Source organism: Tursiops truncatus, chromosome 10 (genome assembly GCF_011762595.2).
Source record: "Tursiops truncatus isolate mTurTru1 chromosome 10, mTurTru1.mat.Y, whole genome shotgun sequence".
Lineage (NCBI taxonomy): Eukaryota > Metazoa > Chordata > Mammalia > Artiodactyla > Delphinidae > Tursiops > Tursiops truncatus.
In genome coordinates, this window is record NC_047043.1 from 52,314,811 (window position 1) to 52,334,495 (window position 19,685).

Genomic DNA, 19,685 nt, shown 5'->3' on the forward strand with positions numbered 1-19,685 from the left:
CCAAGTCTGACTCCAAAAGCCCACTTTTCCTAAAATACTATAGGGAGGAGATTGAGGGGTTTAGAATAAATTCCTTGAGGATTTCTCCTCTTGGAGGACATTAGGAGATATGTTTATATACCAAAATATATCTTCTATATCGCTTTTCTGTCTTTTTAAAGTAGAGAATACTCCTTGAAGTATTTCTTAAAAGTTTATTTTTAAAAACAAAAGACTTTATAAAATTTGTAAATATCTACTAAACCATGAGCTGGTTTACACAAGCAATTTTAAACAGGGTAGGAAGGATAGTTAAGAATGTTCCAAACCCAGGGCAAGTCAAATTTATTCTTCTAGGTAAAAAACAATACAGAATCATTGCTGCGAGTGTGAGTTCTGACTGCAGCTGACAAGTTGAATGGCCTAAGATCAGTTCCTGGGCCTCTGTGATGCTGTTTCTTCATCTGTAAAATGGGAATCATAAACCCTACTTTGCAGAGTTGGCAGTTGTTAAGTACAGAAAGCTGTCAACAGGTGCTAATTCCTTCCTTCCTCAGAATTCCTTGCTTCTCAGAAGCAAGTCTTCTGGTGCTGGTCAAAGTGAAGAGCCATTTGGTAGAGCACCAGTCGGGAGAGAAGATGAGCCAGCTGTGCTCCTCGCAGAGCTTCCTTCAGGGGTGATTTCTGTACTCGACTCGTCTACACCCAGCCTTCTCTTTGCTTTCCCTTTTTCTGGCCATCTTTTTAGTCTATTATGCCACCTCTACAGATGCTGAGCAAAATCAATAAATCATAGTTGCTCTATTTTAGCCAGAGGAAGTTTCGGTGGGCAGGGCTTTTCCATGTTTGCCTGAGCATCTGGGACTGTGTGGGCTGCCTTTTTGGAGTTTCTTCCTCACCTCCATCTCGAGCTGTGTGAACTTCCCTGACATCTGCTGACATCCTTGTCCCAGCAAAACGAGGGATGGAGCTCTCTCCACTGGCAAAATTGTGGCGAGAAGTCAGCACCCCAGCTGTGCACACATGTCCCCATACAGGGCTGGGGGAGTCTCAGACGTCTCTGGGGGTCTGGTCTGTGGATTCCTGGCACCTGACCCTCAGGATAGGGCCCGTGTCCTGGTGGAGCCCAGTGCAGGCTTGGACTCAGAGCAAGAACAGCAGGGGGTCCTGTGGCGTGTGCCTCTTGCCCTCACCTGGGGCTCCCCGCCATTTGTTCTGCACCCCAGCTGTCTTGATTACTGGTGGTTCCTGAGCAGTCACTCCTCACCCTGCCCCCGTTTCCCCCCACTTTTTTGCTAGGCTCTGACTCATTCTTCACCGCTCATCTGGGTGCTACCATCTCGGGGATGCCTTGGCCACCTCCTTCCTGGTCCCCTGCGTAGGTGAGGCAGCTGTCTCGCTCTGAGGCCCCTTGGTGCCGAATCCCACCTTTTCTTCGTTTCCATCACACATATTATGGGAGTCTGTTGACTCCTTAAGGAAGGGGTTTCACCTCATCAGTCGGAGCCCTGTCTTCTCTGTGTTTCTGAACCTGACCCTTACTCTTCTCCCCTCCTGTGGTCATCCCGCTGGGATCCTCCTCATCTCTAGACAGACTCTTCCAGTCACCTCCTATCCAGTCTCCAAACCAGCCACCGGAGTGTCCTTCTAGAATGTAGGTCTGACTGTGTCGCTTCTGTCAGAGGCTTTTGGGGGTTTTCTCTTGCCCATAGGAGGCTGCATCAGCCTAAGTCCTGTTGGGGTGCGTCAGAGCAAACCCTAAGACAAAGAACCAAACACCAGCAGTTTATTTGGGGGATGAAGGGAGCACAAGATGGGGTAGGGACTTGAGACAGGGAAGGATGTGCCTGTGAGCAGATCACCTGCAGGGTGCCTGGGAGATTGTAGCACGTGCCCCAGAATTGTTACTTAAGGGGTTATAAACCCAGGTTTTCTCTCCAAAATCCCATTGGTCATTAGCTGAGTGCACTCCCAGGGGTGGTAATTACCTGCCGCTGTGGCCTGCCCCACACAGCACCCAGCAGGCTCCACTGGTCCAAGGGTGCCTGCGGGCAGAGAGCACAGGTACGTGCAGGGAGAAGCTATATGTGGAACAGCGGGTGCTGAGGGCAGTGGGAGGGGCCGACAGGATTCCCCACAGCCTGGCTCCTAAGGCCTTCTGTGACGCGACCATGTCCCGACTTTCCAGCTCCTCTACCTGCACCAGTCCCTGTGCTGCTGTGGGTTCCTGCAGAGCCCAGCTGGTTATTTTTTGCCTTCATGCTATTGATCATGATATGCCTTCTGCTTTGGACGCCCTTCTCTCATTTTCCATCTGGTTAACATCTACATATTTTTCCAGATTCATCATCACCTTTTCTAGGAAGCCCTTCTTCTTCTTTTTTTCTTATATGCTTTTCCATTATGGTTTATTACAGGATATTGAATATAGTTCCCTGTGCTATACAGTAGACCTTATTGTTTATCCAACCTATATTTACTATTTTGCATCTACTAGTCCCAAACTCGCAATTCACCCCTCCCCTACTCCCCCTGCCCCTTGGCAACCACAAGTCTGTTCTCTATGTCTGTGAGTCTGTTTCTGTTTCGTGGATAAGTTAATTTATGTCATATTTTAGATTCCACATGTGAGTGATATCATATGATATTTGTCTTTCTCTGTCTGACTTACTTCACTTAGTGTGATCATCTCTAGGTCCATCCATGGTGCTGCAAATGGCATTATTTCATTCTTTTTTATGGCTGAGTAATATTCCACTGTGTATATGTACCACATCTTTTTTATCCATTCCTCTGTCAGTGAAATTTTAGGTTGCTTGCATGTCTTGATTATTGTAACCAAGTGAACATAGGGGTGCATGTATCAATATCTTTTTTTTATTGGGGTAAAATTGCTTTACAATGTTGTGTTAGGTTCTGCTATACAGTGAATTGAATCAGCTATATGTATACCTATATCCCCTCCATCTTGGACCTGCCTCCCACCCCCCCATTCCACCCATCTAGGTCATCACAGAACACTGAGCTGAGCTCCCTGCGCTATGTAGCAGGTTCCCACTATCTATTTTACACATAGTAGTGTATTAATGTCAAACCTAATCTCCCAATTCATCCCACCCTTCCCTTCCCGCCCATTTCCACATGTCCGTTCTCTACATCTGTGTCTCTGTTCCTGCCCTACAAATATGTTCATCTGTACCATTTTTTCCTAGATTCCACGTATATGCATTAATATACAATATTTGTTTTTCTCTTTCTGGCTTACCTCATTCTGTATGACACACTTTAGGTCCATCCACATCTCTACAAATGACCCAGTTTCGTTCCATTTTATGGCTGAGTAATATTCCATTGTATATACGTGCCACATCTTCTTTATCCATTCATCTCTCGATGGACACTTAGGTTGCTTCCATGTCCTGGCTATTGTAAGTGGAGCTGCAGTGAACATTGTGGTACATGACCCTTTTTGAATTATGGTTTTCTCAGGGTATATGCTCAGTAGTGGGATTGCTGGGACATATGGTAGTTCTATGTTTAGCTTTTATAAATTTATTTATTTATTTATTTTTGGCTGCATTGGGTCTTCGTTGCTGCGTGGGCTTTCTCTAGTTGCGCGAGAAGGGGGCTACTCTTCATTGGGGTGCACAGGCTTCTCATTGCGGTGGCTTCTCTTGTTGTGGAGAATGGGCTCAGTAGTTGTGGCACATGGGCTCAGTAGTTGTGGCACATGGGCTTAGGTGCTCTGCGGCATGTGGGATCTTCCTGGACCAGGGCTCAAACCCATGTCCCCTGCATTGGCAGGTGGATATTCTTAACCACTGTGCCATCAGGGAAGTCCTATTTTTAGTTTTTTAAGGAACCTCCATACTGTTCTCCAGAGTGGCTGTATTAATTTACATTCCCACCAACAGTGCAACAGGGTTCCCTTTTCCCACACCCTCTCCAGTGTTTATTGTTTGTAGATTTTTTGATGATGGCCATTCTGACTGGTGTGAGGTGATATCTCATTGTAGTTTTGATTTGCATTTCTCTAATGATTAGTGATGTTGAGCATCCTTTCATGTGTTTGTTGGCAATCTGTATATCTTCTTTGGAGAAATGTCTGTTTAGGTCTTCTGCCTATTTTTGGATTGGGTTATTTGTTTTTTTGACATTGAGCTGCATGAGCTGCTTGTAAATTTTGGAGATTAATCCTTTTTCAGTTGCTTCCTTTGCAAATATTTTCTCCCATTCTGAAGGTTGTCTTTTCATTTTGTTTACAGTTTCCTTTGCTGTGCAAAAGCTTTTAAATTTCATTAAGTCCCACTTTTATTTTATTTTTTCATTTCCATTTCTCTAGGAGGTGGGTCAAAAAGGATCTTGCTGAGATTTAGGTCATAGAGTGTTCTACCTATGTTTTCCTCTAAGAATTTTATAGTGCCTGGCCTTACATTTAGGTCTTTAATCATTTTGAGTTTATTTTCCTCTGTGGTGTTAGGGAGTGTTCTGATTTCATTCTTCTACATGTACCTGTCCAGTTTTCCCAGCACCACTTATTGAAGAGGCTGTCTTCTCTCCATTGTATATTCTTGCCTCATTTATCAAAAATAAGGTGACCGTATGTGCATGGGTTTATCTCTGGGCTTTCTATCGTGTTCCATTGATCTATATTTCTGTTTTTGTGCCAGTACCATACTGTCTTGATTACTGTAGCTTTGTAGTATAGTCTGAAGTCAGGGAGCCTGATTCCTCCAGCTCCGTTTTTCTTTCTCAAGATTGCTTTGGCTATTTGGGGTCTTTTGTGTTTCCATGCAAATTGTGCAATTTTTTGTTCTAGTTCTGTGAAAAATGCCATTGGTAGCTTGATAGGGATTGCATTGAATCTGTAGATTGCTTTGGATAGTATATTCATTTTCACAATGTTGATTCTTCCAATCCAAGAACATGGCATATCTCTCCATCTGTTTGTATCATTAATTTCTTTCATCAGTGTCTTATAGTTTTCTGCATACAGGTCTTTTGTCCCCTTAGGTAGGCTTATTCCTAGGTATTTTTTTCTTTTTGTTTCAAAGGTAAGTGGGAGTGTTTCCTTAATTTTACTTTCAGATTTTTCATGATTAGTGTATAGGAATGCAAGAGATTTCTGTGCATTAAATTTGTATTCTGCTACTTTACCAAATTCATTGTTTAGCTCTAGTAGTTTTCTGGTAGCATCTTTAGGATTCTCTAAGTATAGTATCATGTCATCTGCAAACAATGACAGCTTTACTTCTTCTTTTCTGATTTGGATTCCTTTTATTTCTTTTTCTTCTCTGATTGCTGTGGCTAAAACTTCCAAAACAATGTTGAATAATGCAGGTGAAAGTGGGCAACCTTTTCTTTTTTTCTTTTTTTGCGGTATGCGGGCCTCTCACTGTTGTGGCCTCTCCCGTTGCGGAGCACAGGCTCCGGACACGCAGGCTCAGTGGCCATGGATCATGGGCCCAGCCGCTCCGCGGCATGTGGGATCTTCCCGAACTGGGGCACGAACCTGTGTCCCCTTCATTGGCAGGCGGACTCTCAACCACTGCACCACCAGGGAAGCCCTGGACAACCTTTTCTTGTTCCTGATCTTATTGGAAATGGTTTCAGTTTTTCACCATCGAGATTGATGTTGCCTGAGGTTTTGTCATATATGGCCTTTATTACGTTGAGATAAGTTCCCTCTGTGCCTACTTTCTGCAGGGTTTTTATTATAAATGGGTGGTGAATTTTGTCAAAAGCTTTTTCTGCATCGATTGAGATGATCATATGGTTTTTCTCCATCAATTTGTTATTATGGTTTATCACATTGATTGATTTGCATATATTGAAATATCCTTGCTTTTCTGGGATAAACCCCACTTGATCATGGTGTATGATCCTTTTAATGTGCTGTTGGATTCTGTTTCCTAGTATTTTGTTGAGGATTTTTGCATCTATGTTCATCAGTGATATTGGCCTGTAGTTTTCTTTCTTTGTGACATCTTTGTCTGGTATTGGTATCAGGGTGATGGTGGCCTCATAGAATGAGTTTGGGAGTGTTCCTCCCTCTGCTATATTTTGGAAGAGTTTGAGAAGGATAGGTGTTAGCTCTTCTCTAAATGTTTGATAGAATTCGCCTGTGAAGCCATCTGGTCCTGGGCTTTTGTTTGTTGGAAGATTTTTAATCACAGTTTCAATTTCAGTGCTTGTGACTTGTCTGTTTATATTTTCTATTTCTTCCTGGTTTAGTCTCAGAAGGTTGTGCATTTCTAAGAATTTGTCCATTTCTTCCAGGTTGTCCATTTTATTGGCATATAGTTGCTTGTAGTAATCTCTCATGGACCTTTGTGTTTCTGCAGTGTCAGTTGTTACTTCTTTTGCATTTCTAATTCTATTGACTTGAGTCCTCTCCCTTATTTTCTTGATGAGTCTGGCTAATGGTTTATCAGTTTTGTTTATCTTCTCAAAGAACCAGCCTTTAGTTTTATTGATCTTTGCTATTGTTTCCTTCATTTCTTTTTCATTTATTTCGGACCTGATCTTTATGATTTCTTTCCTTCCGCTAACTTTGGCGATTTTTGTTCTTCTTTCTCTAATTGCTTTAGGTGTAAGGTTAAGTTGTTTATTTGAGATGTTTCTTGAGGTAGGATTGTATTGCTGTAAACTTCCCTCTTAGAACTGCTTTTGCTGTATCCCATAGGTTTGGGGTCGTTGTGTTTTCATTGTCACTTGTTTCTAGGTATTTTTTTATTTCTTCAGTGATCTCTTGGTTATTAAGTAGTGTATTGTTTAGCCTCTATGTGTTTATATTTTTTACAGATTTTTTTCCTGTAATTGATATCCAGTCTCATAGTACTGTGGTCAGAAAAGATACTTGGTATGATTTAAATTTTCTTACATTTACCAAGGCTGGATTTGTGACCCACGATTTGATCTATCCTGGAGAATGTTCCATGAGCACTTGAGAAGAGTGTGTATTCTGTTGTTTTTGGTTGGAATGTCCTAGAAATATCAATTAAGTACATCTTGTTTAATGTATCATTTAAAGCTTGTGTTTCCTTATTTATTTTGATTTTGGGTGCTAACGCCCATTGGTGAAAGTGGGGTGTTAAAGTCCCCTACTATGATTGTGTTACTGTCGACTTCCCCTTTTATGGCTGTTAGCATTTGCCTCATGTTTTGAGGTGCTCCTATGTTGGGTGCATAAATATTTACAATTGTTACATGTTCTTCTTGGATTGATCCCTTGATCATTATATAGTGTCCTTTTTCTCTTGTTATAGTGTTTATTTTAAAGTCTGTTTTGTCTGATACGAGAATTGCTACTCCAGCTCTCTTTTGATTTTCATTTGCATGGAGTATCTTTTTCCATCCCCTCACTTTCGGTCTTTATTTGTCCCTAGGTCTGAGATGGGTCTCTTGTAGACAGCATATTTATGGGTCTTGTTTTTGTATCCATTCATCTAGTCTGTGTCTTTTGGTTGGAACTTTTAAATGATTTACATTTAAGGTAGTTATCGATATGTATGTTCCTATTACCATTTTCTTAGTTGGTTTGGGTTTGTTATTGTAGTTCTTTTCCTTCTCTTGTGTTTCCTGCCTAGAGAAGTTCCTTTAGCATTTGTTGTAAAGCTGGTTTGGTGGTGCTGAATTCTCTTAGGTTTTGCTTGTCTGTAAAGGTTTTGATTTCTCTTTCGAATCTGCATGAGATACTTGCTGGGTAGAGTAATCTGGTTGTAGGTGTTTCCCTTTCATCACTTTAAATATGTCCTGCCACTCCCTTCTGGCTTGCAGAGTTTCTGATGAAAGATCAGCTGTTAACATTATTGGGACTCCCTTGTATGTTATTTGTTGTTTTTCCCTTGCTGCTTTTAATATTTTTTCTTTGTGTTTAATTGCTGATTGTTTGATTAATATGTGTCTTGGCGTGTTTCTGTTTGGATTTATCCTGTATGGGACTCTTTGCACTTCCTGGACTTGATTGACTGTTTCCTTTCCCATATTAGGGAAGTTTTCAAGTATAATCTCTTCAAATATTTTCTCAGTCAGTTTCTTTTTCTATTCTTCTTCTGGGACCCCTATAATTCGAATGTTGGTGTGTTTAATGTTGGCCCAGAGGTCTCTGAGACTGTCCTCAATTCTTTTCATTCTTTTTTCTTTATTCTTCTCTGCGGTAGTTATTTCTACTATTTTATCTTCCAGGTCACTTATCTGTTCTTCTGCCTCAGTTATTTTGCTATTGATTCCTTCTAGAGAATTTTAAATTTCATTTATTGTGTTGTTCTTCATTGTTTGTTTGCTCTTTAGTTCTTCTAGGTCCTTGTTAAACATGTCTTGTATTTTCTCCATTGTATTTCCAAGATTTTGATCATCTTAACTATCATTATTCTGAATTCTTTTTCAGGTGGACTGCCTACTTCCTCTTCATTTGTTTGGTCTGGTGGGTTTGTACCTTGCTCCTTCATCTGCTGTGTGTTTCTCTGTCTTCTCATTTTTCTTAGCTTACTGTGTTTGGGGTCTCCTTTTTGCAGGCTGCAGGTTTGTAGTTCCTGTTGTTTTTCATCTCTGTCCCCAGTGGCTAAGGTTGATTCAGTAGTTTGTATAGGCTTCCTGATGGAGGGGACTAGTGCCTTTGTTGTGGTGGATGAGGCTGGTTCTTGTCTTTCTGGTGGGCAGGACCGTGTCTGGTGCTGTGTTTTGGGGTGTCTGTGACCTTATTATGATTTTAAGCCGCCTTTCTGCTAATGGGTGGGGTTGTGTTCCTGTCTTGCTAGTTGTTTGGCATAGAGTGTCCAGCACTCAAGCTTGCTGGTTGTTGAGTGGAGCTGGGTCTTAGTGTTGTGGTGGAGATCTGTGGGAGAACTTTCGCCGTTTGATATCATGTGGATCCAGGAGGTCTCTGGTGGACCTATGTCCTGAACTCGGCTCTCCCACCTGAGAGGCACAGGCCTAACACCCAGCTGGAGCACAAAGACTCTGTCAGCCACATGGCTCAGAAGAAAAGGGAGAAAAAAAGAAAGAAAGGAAGAAAAAAATAAAATAAAGTTATGAAAATAATAAATTATTAAAAAAAGAGAGCAACTAAATGAAAAAACAAATCCACTAATGATAACAAGTGCTAAGAACTATAGTTAAAAAACAAACCAACAAATAAACAAAAACGGAGAGATGGAACCCAAGGACAAATGGTAAAAAGCAAAGCTATACAGACAAAATCACACAGAGAAGCATACGCATACACACTCACAAAAAGAGAAAAAGGAAAAAAAATAAATATCTTTTGGGAAGTCTGAGGTCTTCTGTGAGTGTTCAGTAGGTGTTCTGTAGGAGTTGTTCCAGATGTAGATGTAACTTTGATGTATTTGTGGGGAGGAGGGTGATCTCCACATCTTCCTCCTCTGCTATCTTGAAGGTCTCCTCCATGTGTCTTTTTTTCAAGTACTGAAGGGGGAGACCCGTGGAGCTGAAGTTCCAAGCAACAAAGCAGAGAGCAGCAAACATGGGGTACGGGAGAATATTCAAAGTCCGAGTGCTCACAGCCTTCTGGGGGAAGGCAGTTTTATTCTGAGCCTAGATTCCTTTTTTGCAGCATCTTTCTCAGATATGCCTCCCTCACCAGACCATGGGATCTATAGCACATGTGCCTCATCTGATTCCTCTTTGAGTCTCTAGTAATGAGTGAGCCTATGGCCCGGTGCATAGTAGGCACTTAGTAAGTAATGCACTGGATTGAACCGTTCATCTGCAGTTCATTGTTTAGCACATGGTTGGGACCCTATACTTTTGTCCTGAGTTGAATTAATCTTTGCTCCACTTCCTTTTTTCATTGGCAGAGGCAGCAAGGGAATAAAACCAAGTCCTCCCCTACTCCAGGGCACTCTTCTACCCAGAAAGATTAGAGCTGCAAGTGGTGACCAAGGAGAGGCACAGAAGCCACAGGAGACAGAAAGCATCAGGGAAGGGCACACGTGTGTGTATCCACACACACACACACACACACACACACACACTTATGTATACACATGCAGAGAAATGTGGACAGACAGATCCACACACACACAGAGACAAATCTAAATGTCAACAGACAGATCGAGAGGGGTTGGACCCACTAGAAAGGGGTAAACAGAGTAACAGGCATAAATGGAGGGAAGGAGAAATAGACAAAGAGAAGAATAGAAGGAGGAGGAGGAAGGGAGAAAATAAGATCAAATAATGTGCTAATTGGGAAAGTAGTGAATAAAAGCCCCTGGAGGGAGGTTTCCCACCTCTCAGGGCAGCAGGGATGGAGGCTGGGGCTGCAGCCACTAGCTCTTCGTCTCCGTCCCTGTTGCTGGTCCTCAGGCGGAGGTGCGTACAGGGTTGTTGCTGTCGGGGGAGGACGAGGGGCTGCTGCGGGCCATCTGGAGCCACACGTCCCGGCACACGTCTGCTGCCATGGTCTGGTGGCACCTCCTTTGGTGGCGAGTGGTGTGTGCTGTCCGCTGGACCTTCTTTGCGCCTTCTTTTAGGGGCTCTAATCCACAAGGAACAGCAGAGGGAGTCAGTAGCTGCCACGTGTCTGCCCTTGGCCGTGTGCTGTTGGATTTGCGGTGGCTCATGAAGGAATAATCACCCACATCAGTTTTTAAAGCTGCCTAATGCTCCGCTCAGCCCAGCTGTCTAGAAGTTTGCAAAACAGGCAGCAAGGCTCCCTGGGAGAGGGCCACAGACACAACCGAGTATCAGGCCTGCAGATGTCACTGCCAGCGCCCTGGACGGTTCCTGGGAGTTGTCATGGTGCTGGGAAGGGCAGAGAAGTGGTCCCACCTTCGTCTGGGTCGGAGGGCAGGAGCTGAGAGAGCAGAACCTCGTAGTACTGAAGGTCCCATATCCTAGCAACCAGCCTGGTCCCAGGCCAATCAGGTAGCTCACTTAGTTACTGCCTTAACAATTTTATATCAAGATAGCAAGTCTTTATAGTAAAATTTCTCTGTTAAAATACGGGTGTGATCTCTGTCTCCTGATGGGAACTTGGCGCATGCTCACATGGAATTCTCAGGAATTCAATCAGAGAGCATCTATTACTTGAGGGGAAAATCCAAAGTGTTCCACTAAGGAGTATTACCTTGTTTTATTGCTGCTATTTTGATCACTAAGGCTATAGCAGCAGCTGCTGCTCAGGTGATAACAATACCTCATATACGTACAGCGTCTCATGTTTCACAAACACTGCCGGCCCCCTTTCCTCACTTGTTTTCCACAGGAGCTCCGTGGGCTAAGTGCTGTTATCTCCAGTGACTTCACGGAAGGAGAGTGACTTGCCCACAGTCATAGCTCGTCACAGATGACTGGGTTTCAAACTAATTAAAAAAAAAAAATTCCAGTTCCTCTTTTTACCTTGCAGCTTTTCTTGAGATGAATTCATTTGCAGGCAAGCAGTAGTTACCTTCCTTTCCTTTTTGGCTTCCCACCCAGCCTCCCCAGCTCTCCGCTCCCTAAGCTTTTGAATGTTATCTAGCTTTCCTGGATGAAATGGACCATAGGGAGGCATGGACTAGGGGAACTAGGCTGTTTGGATCCTACCCATTCTTCTGGACATCTCCTTAATGCTGGCATGGCTCACATTTCCAGTGGGTTTGCATTTAAATGAAAAGCTTTCTAGAACCTTGGACTTAGACCTGGTGCACTTAAAAGGCACTTCCCAGAACACTCAATTTTATTAAGACCATAAAACAATCTGCATTAAATAGCTGGATCATTTCACGTTCAGAAGACATCTCCAATTTGAACTGCTTTATTTGGATGGTACTGAAGTATTCCTGTAAATGATGTTGCAGGTGGCACTGGGGAGGCTTGCCTGGAAGATGGAGGCCTTCCTTTCCTCCCTCCCTCCCTCCTTCCCTCCCTCCCTCCCTCCCTTCCTTCCTTCCTTCCTTCCTTCCTTCCTTCCTCTCTCTCTCTTTCACTCTCTGTCTCCTTCTCTCCCTCCCTCTTTCTTTCTTTCTTTCTTTCTGCTCTATTGTGGTATAATTGATATAAAAAAACCTGCACATATTTAGAGTATACAAGTTGATAGGCTTGCACATATCATACACCTGTAATACCATTACTGCCACAATCAAAGTAACAAATATATTTAAAACGTTAGTTTTCTTGTGTTTCCTTGTGCCCCTTTGCTTTTTTGTTGTTGTTTTGAGAACACTTAACATGAAATCTGCCCTCTTAACAAATTTTTAAGTCCATAGCACAGTATGTTAACTATAGCATGATGTTGACCAGCAGATCTCTGGAACATATTCATCTTTATAACTGTAACTTTATATGCACTGAACAACAAATCCCCATTTCCCCCTTTTCCCATCCCCTGGCAACCACCATTCAATTTTTATTATTACGATTTTGTGGGTTGGCTGAGCTCTGCTGGGAGGTTCTTCTGCTCTACATGGTGTTGGTTGGGGTCACCCATGTGTCTACATTCAACTGGGAGTTTAGTTGGGGCGGAAAGTCCAAGGTGGACTCATTGATGTATCTGGTGCTTAGGTGTCTAGAATGGCTGGCATCTGGTGAGGCATCAGTCTCCAGTTGGTCACTCAACATTTCTTCACACAGCTGCTGGGTCCTAAGAGAGTGAAAATGGAAACTGTCAGGTCTCTTCAGGCCTAGACTCCAGAGGTTGTATGACATTATCCTCACACTCAATGTGGAAAGCAAGGTTCAGTTCAGCCGTGTAGCATCTGAGGTCACTCAAGAAAAAGGAAAGGGCCTCGTAGAGGGTTTGAAGGATCTACCAGCTCTCAGGGGCTTTGTTCCCACTGAAAGCCATGACATTTTTGCCAGAGAATCTGTCAGTCCCAGCTTGAGGAAGAGCAAGTAAAAGCTGCTTACTTGGTTCTAGAGAACACATTTTATTTATCTCTGAGAAGTAAGCTAGAAATGCAATGCCCTCAGGATTTGAAAACATGTCTTTAAATTTTAGGCACTTAAATCCAAAGGGAGGTAATGAATTTTGCTGCATCACGAAAGCTTCAACCTCTTTGACGAGCATATGTAACAAAAACAGAAAACTAAACGCACAAAATTACCATGGTGATGGCTAATTGTGGTGAATCTGCATCAGTTCACAGAAACGCAAATAACACTCCGGTAAGCTAAAGTGCTAAGATACAGAAAGTATTGTTCTGTTCAAAATGTTGTGAAAATCACAGTCTGCTCTGATTAAAATAAAATGTTAGCAAATTAACTATTGTTTAATAATGAAGAGGAAAAGAAAATCATTTTTTCCCCAAAGCTATTTGAGAATCTGGTTTAGGATGATGGTGTGAGGGGCTGGAACGTGGTTGATGTATACTCTTCACTGGAGAGAAATTTGAAAAAGGGTATGGATCTTTGTGGTCCTCCTGTCTCCCTCTCAGCAGCTCTTTTTATGACGGCATCCTCTTTCCCAGATGCCCAGACATCTCCTCAGTAACTGACACCGTTGTGGGAACTACAGGGAAGACAAAGAGATGGACCCTGCCTCTTAGGAGAAATACCAGCCTGAACTTTACCTACCGTCGTGCCCAGGAGGCCTAGACACCTGCCACCTTTGGGCAAACATTTTCCCTCCGTGAAACTGATAAAAGCTGTAATGCAAATAACACTCTCACTGGTAGTTACAGAAAGTATTGTTCTGTTGAAAATGTGAAAAATCACAGTCAGCTCCGTTAGACGTAATCTCCTCATTTGTAAAATGGGGAGACTATGTACCTTGAATGAGATAATGGATATCAAGCATCCAGAATGTGACAGTTGTTTAATGTCAATGATATTAGAAAAGGCCAGTGCACTTGAAGTAATGGCAGAGTCAGGGAGACCCTATAGTGATGTGCCAAACTGTGGTTTGGACTCCAAGTTCTGGAAAACTTTAGAAAAGGAGGTCAGCTTCCTGAATAAGGAGAGGCTTTAGCTGGGCTTGGCGGGGGCGGAGAGGATGTTCTCAGAAGGTATCTTAGGAGAGAAGGTGTGGAGGCAGAACAGGGTGCGTTGGTGGACAATGGGGAGACTTGAATGATTTCCATGAACTAAATGGAGACTAGTGTTGGGATCTGGGACCATGAAACCCAGACACAGGAGTCTACTTAGCAAGGAGACTTAACTCTGTGTGCCCTTAGGAAACTGCATCTATTCCCAACTCTTTAAAATTTGTGTGATGTACCCTCCCCCCCCACACCCAAATCCATTTCAGTTTCCCTTTTTCTCTCTTTTTTCCAAATCACACTCTCAACTTCACTCTATAGTGTGCTGGGCCAAAAAGGCCCAGGACTGGGCCCTTTAAAGGACTGGGCCAAAAAACAAATGGAGCACATCTTGCCGTCTCTTCCTGCAAAACGCATTACATTTGTTTAACTGTGACTCAGATTTGGAACGACGGGAAAAGGAAAGGGCAACAGTGTTTGGGTGACGACAGCACCATCCGTTACCTTGCTGGGAGCCCGTGGAACTATGTGCGGAGGGGTGAACCGTGAAGCAAACAGTGATTCAAGATTAATACTAATTCCTCATGCCTGTATTGTGATGTATAAGTGTTTCAAACGCTCTCCTAGCCAGTAACTCATGTAATTTTTAGGACAGCCCTATGAGGTTATTAAAGTAAATGCTGTCCTTATTTTACACACGAGGGAGCTGAAATGCGTAAGAAAAAGACGGCTTGCCCCAAGTTACACAGCAGGCAGACGGTGAAGGGAAATGGGGATTCAGGATGTTTGTTATGTCCCCCATCACATGTTTGTTTGGTGGTTACTTCTCCCCCCATCCCTGTCCCAGTGGTGGACTATTGTTTGCAGACTTTTTGACGATGGCCATTCTGACCAGTGTGAGGTGGTACCTCATTGTAGTTTTGATTTGCATCTCTCTAATGATTAGCGAGGTTGAGCATCTCCTCATTATTCACGTTTTGCCTACCTCTGCAGCTTCCTCTTGCTCTATTCTCTTCGTTCTTCCCACTCCTTCTCACATCAGGGTGTCTGTACACTTTCCCCCTTTGCGTAGAATTCTGCCCTATCTCCTCACTTATTTAACTCTTCCTTGTCTTTGCACACACAGCTCGGAGGTTGCTTCACAGAGGCACTTCCCTAACCTACCAAATGTGGCCTCCCATTCATATGCCTTCATAGCTCTGGCTTTGTTCCTCATGGGGTCCTTTGCACAGTTTGCAATTGTATATTTACGTGAATATTAGATTAATAATGGTCCTCCATTGTTGACCGTGTGCTCCATGAGAGGAAGGGCTGATGTTTTTACTTAAGGACCTAGCAGAGTGTTTGATGTGTAATACACACTCCACAAATGTTTTCTGAGTATGAAATAGATACAACTGATGTTGGTCATCTTCACATGAGTGAATATCTTGAAGCCATGCCTCAAACTGAACTCATTCTTTCTCCCTTAACCCTTGCCCTTCCCCTCTTACCTTGGACTCCCCTCTACGTGAATGGCCTGGCCGTCCACCAGTCACTCCACTAGAAATCTCTGTGTCATCCTTGATTCTCCATTTCCCGCCACGTGTAGTTACTAGAGTCCTATAGAGTCCATCTCTTTAATATCTCTTGGATGTGTGCCCTTCTCCTGAACCCCACCTTGCCTGTCTTAGTCAAGAGATTCTTTTGTTTGAAGTATTACAGTTTTCTTATTTGAGTTCCTGACTCCACCCCTGTCTCCCTTTCACTTTCTAAAATACTAATACACATATTGTTTCCTTTTCAGAGTTTCAGTGGTCTTCTATTTGGGTGAAAGATCCAATCTAAACCCCTTAGCATTCCTCTCATGCTGACTGTTGCTAACACGTCCAGTCTCCTCTTCCTCTTTTCCCTTCCTCTCCTCCATTCCTTTGTTCCTGACACAGTGATGCTCTTCCTGTGGTCTTCAAATGTTGCCAGGCTTGCCTACGCCAACGTGTTTTTGTTCATGCTCTTCATTCTTCCTGGGATGACCTTGCACACCCCGCAAATGTTTCCCTATCCTTCTAGCTCAGCTGCCTCACATCACCTCCTTCTCCTGGGAAGCCTTTCTTGCCCCCCACCTTAGGTTCCCCAAAACACTTCTTATACACCTGTTCTAAAATAAGTACTTATTTCTGAGTTTGGATTCCCAGTAGAAGGGTACCTGCAATGCTTAGCACAGCCATGCCTGGCTGGCACTGAAGCAGTGATTTTAAAAAATATGTATATGTTTTCCTCAGATGAGGCCACTAGTTGTCAGCCACAGGAACCCACCCACTTAAGGCTAATTAATGTAAACAGGGTTTGTGGAAAGGTTCCCGGGAAATCTCATGAAACCCAGTCGTAGGCAGTTCAGCTGGGCTTTACCAGCAGTATTAGAACTTGTCAGGCATGCTCTGTTTTTCTTTCTCTGGAGCTTCATTCTTTGTTGTCTCCTTTTATCTGCACATCTTCTCTCGTCTCTGCAGAGCTTGCAGTCTCTGAAGCTCTGTCTTGGGTCACCCAGCTTGGGTTACGAGTCTGCCCTTGACACACGCTGCAGTGCCAACATCTGACCTTCAGCAGTCCCTGTGTCTCAGTTCAAATTATCTAGAAAGGTTATTGGTTCCTGGCCAGCCACTGGGATGGCTGGCTTTGCATCAGTTCTATTCACTGTTGCTAGAGGGAAAAGTCACTTGGCCTGAAGCTATTGGTTGGAGTGAAGTCTCTGAGAAAGGATGTGGGAGGGGCAGGAAAACTGATTGATGTGCTAAAGCAGGAACAAAATCATAGTTTTGTGATTTGCTTATCGGGACCACTGCAGCTGGGAGGGACGTGAATAGCTGAAATCACGGACAGTTCTCCAAGCCTTCAGAATCCCAGAGTCTGATGTTGACCTTGGCCCTATGCCAACCAGCTCCCTCATCCTGTCTCTAGCCTTAGTGTCTTTTAACCCAGCAAAACAGTCTCACACATAAGACATCCAGTAGAAACCAGCTGTTAAGTCAACAAGGGGATGGCTGGGCTTTCAGGTGTTTGTTCGAACTGGCTTTACTCATCCAAAAGTGATTCTGGGCAGACAGCGTGCTTTGTCCTGAACTGTCATTTCTGGAGGGAGTAGTTCTAACTACAGGTACAGGAGTGGGCTGTAGGCTCTGGCTGGGCCTTGCATTCTCCAACTCTTCTGCAACGAATTACTTTCCTGGATTTGAAAGTATCAAGAAGTGGCATGGAGTAGAAAGACCACAATTGTGGAGTCTGTTTCATTTTTATCTACAATCTTTGCGTGCTTCTATTTTTCCTTCTCTGATTATGCAGAGTAATTTCCTAGGGAACACATTTATAGAGCTGGGTTTTCTAGGCCCATTTTGGGTTTATGATGCAAAGAAGTCCTGAGATACCTCATCTGTTGCCTCCAACCAGTAAGCAAGTGTGTCTTTTAACTCAAGGCATCCTGATTCTCTAGGCCATCCGATAAAAAAAAAAAAGGTTTGTGCTTGAGGTTCAGATGTGGTGAAATTGATGTTGCCAAGTCCTATTATCTTTTAACTCAAGGCATCCTGAGTCTCTAGGCCATCAGATTTAAAGAAAAAAAAAAAAAAAAAAAGGTTTGTGCTTGAGGTTCAGATGTGGTGGAATTGATGTTGCCAAGTCCTATTGTCTTTTAACTCAAGGCATCCTGAGTCTCTAGGCCATCAGATTAAAAAAAAAAAAAAAGGTTTGTGCTTGAGGTTCAGATGTGGTGGAATTGATGTTGCCAAGTCCTATTTGGACATTTGGCTGTGGGGCTTTAAGTCCAGTTTAAGAACTGGCTTTTTGAATATTATTTGGGCATCTCGGGGCAGGAGAATCAGGCTGAAAAGAAAACATTTCAGGGAGAATTATTGAACCTCCCAGGCTCTCAGTTTCTTTCTTTATGAATTGTGGACCATAAGGAATATAATGTCTTGAACGTGGTAGTTGTAGTAAACAGTCAATTGAAGAAGGTGAAGGTTGCTGCTGTTCCTCCAGCTGTCTCTGGTAATAAATACGGTGCAAGCTGTGCTAATTCCCAGGACACCAGAGGGCCGGTGAACACACTGAAGGAGAAGCTTGAAATTTGGTGGTCTCCAAACTGTAGGCAAAAACTAAGCCTATTTGGGCGCTACACCTACACTCACAATGTTCTGTGGCCATATAGGGAGACTAAACTCTGCCTAAAAAGAAGTTAAGCAGGTTTTCTTTGTAATTAAAACAATCTGCTGCAACACTGCTCAGAATTTTTAATATGCTTAGTAATATATATTAAATCTGGAGGTGCATATAATATCTAGCACATCAATCTTATTTTGTGTTACAGCCTTTTCCCCTCCTTTTTTAGTAGAATATCTTGTAAGGCTGTCATTATATGAAACACAGATATAACCATATAACAACTGAGTTCAATAAACACTGTTGAGCATTGCTTGTGGACACAGGGCTGTGTTAAGTAGCAGGAGACAGACAGCATTTGTGTACCAGGCAGGACTCCTTCAGCTGTAAGAGACTGAGACCCAGTTTTAGCTGGCCTAAGTAAAAAATGGAATCTATTGACTCATGGAATTTGGAAGACCAAGGAGGGTGCTAAGGAGGGTAGCATGATCAGATCAAGGTGTCCAGAGAACATAGTTGGATTTCTCTATTTCTTGTCTCTTCTTGGTATCATTATGAGACAGGCTCAATTCATGCACCAACTATCTTAAGTTGGGTTCCCAGGAAGCAGACTCTTGAATGGAGAGCTGTGTAAAGATTTACTGGGCAGAGCTCTTGGGAATTATACCTAGGAAGAAGTGAGAAAGCCATGATTGGGCAGAGGAAGACACTGACCCCTGGAGTGGTTGCAGCTGAAGCCTCAGCTAACCCTACAGGAAGCTCTAGAAGCCTTCAGAGTTGTCTCCACATTGAAACAGAGTCTCTGCAATTGTATCTCTCTATTAGCAGGGCATTGGTTATAAGCTACTCTCCGGGAGGGAGCATAACTTTGATGAAGTGTTTTTTCGTGGCAGATTCCTGGTGAGAGACACACCTCTGAGCCATCAGTAGCCAACACTTTGGCAGTTGGGGAAATGAGTGGCTTGGCTTGAAAAGGGTAATTGGACAGAGCATCATGGTCCACTAAAGTCAACCAACATGGCCCTTCCAGCTCAAGCCTTAGCCTTCTTACTATTTCAGAGGGAGAGAGACTTTCTTTTCAGGTGATGTTTGTGAAAAGGGAATTTCATTATCCAGCCTGGGTTCTTACTGCCCCTGTGATGCAGGAGGTGAAGTCATGTGGTTGATGCACCATATGAGGGAGGGGCAATCCCCAAAAGGAACACACACGGCATAGACAGAAAAGGGAATCAATTATAGCCTTCAGCAACTTATTGTACCAGAGAATGAGAAAGCATATCCACAAGTGATGAGTAATAGCACAAAAGATTTTATGGCAGATACTTCTAAAAACTGTGACCTGGGGTCACTTAGTCTTCATGTTTTATTGGTTAAGATGGAGAAGGGAAACTTGTTTCTAATTTACATTTGCACTTACCACTGTCTTTATTACATGTTTTAATTTTTTTTTTTTTTTTTTTTTTTTTTTTGCGGTACGCGGGCCCCTCGCTGTTGTGGCCTCTTCCGTTGCGGAGCACAGGCTCCGGACGCGCAGGCTCAGCGGCCATGGCCCACGGGCCCAGCCGCTCCGCAGCATGTGGGATCCTCCCGGACCGGGACACGAACCCACGTCCCCTGCATCGGCAGGCGGACTCTCAACCACTGCGCCACCAGGGA